The sequence below is a fragment of the Sorex araneus genome, chromosome 6 (assembly GCF_027595985.1).
Source record: "Sorex araneus isolate mSorAra2 chromosome 6, mSorAra2.pri, whole genome shotgun sequence".
In the NCBI taxonomy this organism is placed as follows: Eukaryota; Metazoa; Chordata; class Mammalia; order Eulipotyphla; family Soricidae; genus Sorex; species Sorex araneus.
Genome location: NC_073307.1, coordinates 49148577 through 49154679, shown reverse-complemented (window position 1 = coordinate 49154679; position 6103 = coordinate 49148577).

Genomic DNA, 6103 nt, shown 5'->3' with positions numbered 1-6103 from the left:
GGGTGGGGGGTGGGGGGTGCTCCGCAGCCGGCTTGGTTCCAGGAGGAGCTGGGGGACAGAAGCAGCGTTGTTGCAGGCAGCTCCGGAGCTAAATATAGCCCGATCCTGCTCTGCCCTTCTCCACCCCTCTCCTGGAGCCAATCATCGGGGGCGCCCCAGCCCCCAACCCTGCGCCCCACTGCAGCCGCCCCACCTCCGCCCGCGTGGACACCACCCGGACTCCCAGTCGGGCACCCGTGGTGCCGGCAACGCAGGCCCCCGCCCCCCACCATGGAGTCAGTTTGCTCCCGCTGCCCAGAGCCCGCCCAGAGCTGGCGGTGTGGACAGGAGCCGCGGTCGCGCCGGGCATGGCTCTGCGGAGCTAAGCGTGGAAGTGGGGGGAGAGGGGCTGCAGGACCCACCTTGCGGTGGCCAGACCTGCGCCCCCGCCCTCCACTTGGCTTTCAGTGAGGCTTTTGTTTTGGACTGGGAGATTTTTCTGGGAGGGAGGCGGTTCCGGGAGGGGAGGGGCGGGGTGGGAGAGAGAGTACACCCAACTGTGCTCAGGATGTACTCCTGGCCCTGTGCTCAGAGACCCTGTGGGGTGCGAGGGGCGGGGGGGGAGGGGGGAGAGGGGGATATGGAATCTGGCCAGCGCCCTCCCCGCTGTGCCGTGCCCCCACCCCCAGGGCAAAGATTAGTGACCAAAGGCATCTTTTGTCTTTTCTGGCTCTGTTCAAAAGTCCCCCCCTCCCCCCAGCAAGGGTCATGGCAATCTGGAGAGACCCATTGAGAGACTCAGGAGCACTTTATTAGCAACAAGTGGGCGGAAGATGAGTTTATATCACCCCAAAATCTTGCCCACTGAGTCACAGGATAAATTGGGGTGGAGAAAAAGCAATACCTGGTGTGCGTTTTAGAAAAGCAGGTTTTTCGGTTTTGCTTTTTTTTTTCTCATTGTTTTAATACCTTTAGGTATCTTGAGAAGAGGGGTTTCCTTTATTAAAAAAAATTTTTTTAGCAATCCCATTCACAATCGTGCCCCAGAAAATCAAGTACCTCGGAATCAGCTTAACCAAGGAAGTAAAAGACCTCTACAAAGAAAACTACAAAACGCTACTCCATGAAATCAAAGAGGACATGAGGAAATGGAAACATATACCCTGCTCGTGGATAGGGAGAATCAATGTTGTCAAAATGGCAATACTCCCCAAAGCATTATACAGATTCAACGCGATCCCTATAAGTATATCCATGACATTCTTCAAAGAAATGGATAAAGCAATCTTAAAATTCATATGGAACAACAAACGTCCAAGGATAGCTAAAACAATTCTTGGGAAAAAGACGATGGGAGGCATCACCCTCCCCAACCTCAAACTTTACTACAAAGCAGTAACAATTAAAACAGCATGGTACTGGAACAAAGGCAGAGCCGTAGACCAATGGAACAGGGTGGAATATCCTTACACACAACCCCAAATGTATGATCATCTAATCTTTGATAAGGGAGCAAGAGATGTGAAGTGGAGCAAGGAAAGCCTCTTTAACAAATGGTGCTGGCACAACTGGACAACCACATGCAAAAAAATGGGCTTAGACCTTGACCTGACACCATGCACAAAAGTCAGATCAAAATGGATTAAAGACCTCAACATTAGACCACAAACCATAAGGTACATTGAAGACAAGGTTGGCAAAACCCTCCACGATATTGAAGATAAAGGTATCTTCAAAGGCGAGTAAAAACAGAGATCAACAAATGGGACTACATTAAACTAAAAAGCTTCTGCACCGCAAAAGATACAGTGACCAGAATACAAAGATTATCCACAGAATGGGAAAGGATATTTACACAATACCCAGCAGATAAGGGGTTGATATCAATGGTATATAAAGTACTGGTTGAACTCTACAAGAAGAAAACATCCAACCCCATCAAAAAATGGGGCGAAGAAATGAACAGAAACTTTACCAAGGAAGAAATACAAATGGCCAAAAGGCACATGAAAAAGTGCTCTATATCACTAATCATCAGACAGATGCAGATCAAAACAACCACGAGATACCACCTCACACCACAGAGACTAGCGCACATCCAAAAGAACAAAAGCAACCGCTGTTGGAGAGGATGTGGGGAGAAAGGGACCCTTCTACACTGCTGCTGGGAATGCCGACTGGTTCAGCCCTTCTGGAAAACAATATGGATGATTCTCAAAAAATTAGAAATTGAGCTCCCATTTGACCCAGCAATACCACTGCTGGGAATATATCCCAAAGAGGCAAAAAAGTATAGTCGAAATGGCATCTGCACATGTATGTTCATTGCAGCACTGTTTACAATAGCCAGAATCTGGAAAAAACCCGAATGCCCTAGAACGGATGACTGGTTGAGGAAACTTTGGTACATCTATACAATGGAATACTATGTAGCTGTTAGAAAAAAGGAGGTCATGAATTTTTTATTTAAGTGGATCGGCATGAAAAGTTTCATGCTAAGTGAAATGAGTCCGAAAGAGAGAGACAGACATAGAAAGATTGCACTCATCTATAGCATATAGAATAACAGAGTGGGAGACTAACACCCAAGAATTGTAGAAACAAGTACCAGGAGGTTGACTCCATGGCTTGGAGGCTGGCCTCACATTCTGGGCAAAGGGCAACTCAGAGAAGGGATCACCAACTATAATGTAGTCGAAGGCCATGCGGGAGAAGGGAGTTGCGGGCTGAATGAGGGCTAGAGACTGAGCACAGTGGCCACTCAACACCTTTATTGCAAACCACAACAGCTAATTAGAGGGAGAGAACAGAAGGGAATGCCCTGCCACAGTGACAGGGTGGGGTGGGGGGAGATGGGATTGGGGAGGATGGGAGGGATGCTGGGTTTACTGGTGGTGGAGTATGGGCACTGGTGAAGGGATGGGTTCCCAAACTTTGTATGAGGGAAGCATAAGCACAAATGTGTATAAATCCGTAACTGTACCCTCATGGTGATTCATTAATTAAAAATAAATAAATTTATTATAAAAAAATTTTTGGGGGGTCTGGAGTGATAGCACAGCGGGTAGGGTGTTTGCCTTGCACGAGGCCGGCCCGGGTTCGAATCCCAGCATCCCATATGGTCCCCTGAGCACCGCCAGGGGTAATTCCTGAGTGCATGAGCCAGGAATGACCCTGTGCATTGCCGGGTGTGACCCAAAAAGGAAAAAAAAATTTTTTTTTTAATTAAACACCTTGAGATACTCAGTTACAAAGTTATTGGTGATTGGGTCTCAATTATACAATGTTCCAACACCGTTCTTTCACCAGTGCATATTTTCCACCACCAATGTCCCCAATTTTCCTCCCTCCCCTTCACCCCCTCCCAACCTCTCTTGCTCACTTGCCTGCCTTTTAGGCACTGTGCTACTGAAAGGTTATCATGCATATCCCTTTACCTCCTTCCAGCGCTAGGTTCTTGTCCAGAGTGATCATTTCCAACTGTCATTGTCATAGTCTCTTCTGTGTCCTAACTGCCTTCCCCACCCGCAACTTCTGGCGACCCTCCTACCGTGGACCTGTCGTCCTGGCCCTTATTTCTACTGTCTTTGGGTATTAGTCTCATACTATGTTTTCTTTATACCTGGAAAATAAGTGCCTGCATTCTATGTCTGCAGTGATAGCACAGTGGGTAGGGCATCTGCCTTGCACCCGGTCAACCCGGGTTCGATTCCTACATCCCTCTTGGAAAGCCCGGCAAGCTACTGAGAGTATCGCACCCACACGTCAGAGCCTGGCAAGCTACCCCTGGTGTATTCAATATGCCAAAAACAGTAACAACAAGTCTCACAATGGAGACGTTACTGGTGCCAGCTTGAACAAATCGAACAATGGGACGACAGAGCTACAGTGCAATGTTTTCTTTATACCCGGAAAATGAGTGCCTGCATTCTATGTCCATCCCTTTCCCGACACATTTCACTCAACGGGATACTCTTCTTGTCCACCCATATTTAAGCAAATTTCATGCCTTCCCTTTTCCCAGTGACCGAGTCGTATTCCGTTGTGTAGATGTACTGGAGTTTCTTTATCCAGCCGTCTGTTCCCAGGCACCTGGGTGGTTTCCAGATTCTGGCTGTTGTGAGCAGTGCTGCGGTGAACACAGGAGAGCACATGGCACTTCTGCAGTCTGTTTTTGGGCCCTTGGGGTATATTCCCAGAAGCCGGGTTGCTAGGTGGCATGGAGGCTCAGTTTCCCGTGTTTTGAGGAACGAAAGGGCGGGCTTTAGATGGCTGCACGCCAGACTGAAGAGGAGTTTGCTGTAGGGCAGCTCCCCCAGGCTTGCTCCTCCTCACCTGCAGATCCAAAGTTAGGGTCAGATTTGGGGGGCAGGGGGGACAGTGTGTATGCCCAAGAGGGCATGTGCTGCACTCTTGCATCTCTTCCTTCTCTTTCCCTCTGTCTTCCGAGGTCTTACAGGAGGAGGTTCCAAGGTGGTGTGGAGAGAAGAGAGAAGTGTCAAAAGGAAAGCGGGCAGAGGGCTGTGCGGACACTCAAGACTCTGGCAGGCCAGGATGCGGGAGGTTTGTAGGACCAGTGTTTTCCTGGTCACAGGAAGGCCCAGACCTTGGTAGGTCCCAAGGGACCCTCCTTGGACTAAGGACAGAGAAGACAGCTGCTATGAAGAGGGGGGGATGAGAGTGGACAGGGACCCCTAAGGCATCCATGCCCCTTTCTGGGCAGTAAACAGGGCCTGCAGTGATGGGGGGCTGCTTGCCTTTGGATGTACAGAATTCTCTGGGCTACTGTACCCCACAGCTGGAAGCTCAGGCTGGATTTTAAAGAATTAAAAAAAAAATTTTAATGTTTCCCTCTCTTTGAAACCTACACTATAATTTAGCTAATTTCATTTATTGCTTGGATTGCCAATATCCTTAAAGTCAGTATCAAAATATTTGCACTACCCTTCCTAAGGTAATGAAAACCTGCAGAGATGAGGTGTTTGTTTCTGTGAGATGGAACAGTTCTGAAAGCATGCTTAGAGAGACAGTAAAAAGCAAAACTGGGGGTCCAGAGAGATCAGGGCTACAGGAGGTAAGAGGCTTGCCTTGCATGTGGCTGACCCCAGGTCAAATCTCCTTCACCACCTATGGCGCAACGAACATTTGCCAGGGTTTACTCTTGAGCACAGAATCAGGAACAATCAATGAGTACCACTGGGTATGACTCCAACAGGAAGGAAGGAAGGGAGGGAGGGAGGAAGTGGGGTAGGAAGGAAAGAAGAAGGGAAGGAAGGGAGGCAGGAAGGAAGGAAGGGAGGGGAGGGAGAGTGGGAGGGAAGGAGGAATGGAGGGAGAAAGGAAGGGAGAAAGGAAGGGAGGTAGAAAAGAAGGGAAGGAAAGGGACGGAAGAAGGGAGAAAGGGAAGGAGGGGCAGACCCCTCAAAAAAATAAAAACTTGGGGCTGGAGTGATAGCACAGTGTGTAGGACATTTGCCTTGCATGCGGTCGATCCAGGTTTGATTCTCAGCATCCCATGTGGTCCCCCAAGCACTGCCAGGAAAAATTCCTGAATGGAGAGCCAGGAGTAACCCCTGTGCATCTCCGGATGTGATCCAAAAGGCTAAAAAAAAAAAAAGACAAAAAAAAATAAAGATTTGGAGTTCCTTACATCAACTCTGTGATTAGCGAGGCCACTGGCCCTGCGGCTGGGTTGAGGTATGAGACCCGCCAAAGACACAGGCCTGCCACATGCCCTGCGGTTCATGTCTTCCAGCGGGCAGAAGCCACCTTTCCAGATAGCTTATAGACTTGGAGCAGTGCTTACCATCCCCACCCTCGCTCTGCGGGGCCCTTCCAGGCCAGCCTCAAGACTCTGGGACCCCCAGTGGTGCTTGTGGCCTCTTTCCAGGGGCACTGGGGCATAGGCCACGTTTCTCAAGTTCACAGGAAATGTGCATTGCGCTGCTGGCTGGTTGTCGCCCCAGGATGGCAGGGGCCAGGAACTCTTTTCAAGGGCAGTTGAATGATGGATGCAACATTCTCTGGGCACGCCCTTCCTTGCCAGGGCCCTGCTGGTTGTGCCTTGGTGGTTTGTGAGTCATGAAGGATGTTCAAGGGCGGGTATGAGACAGCATTGTCAGGC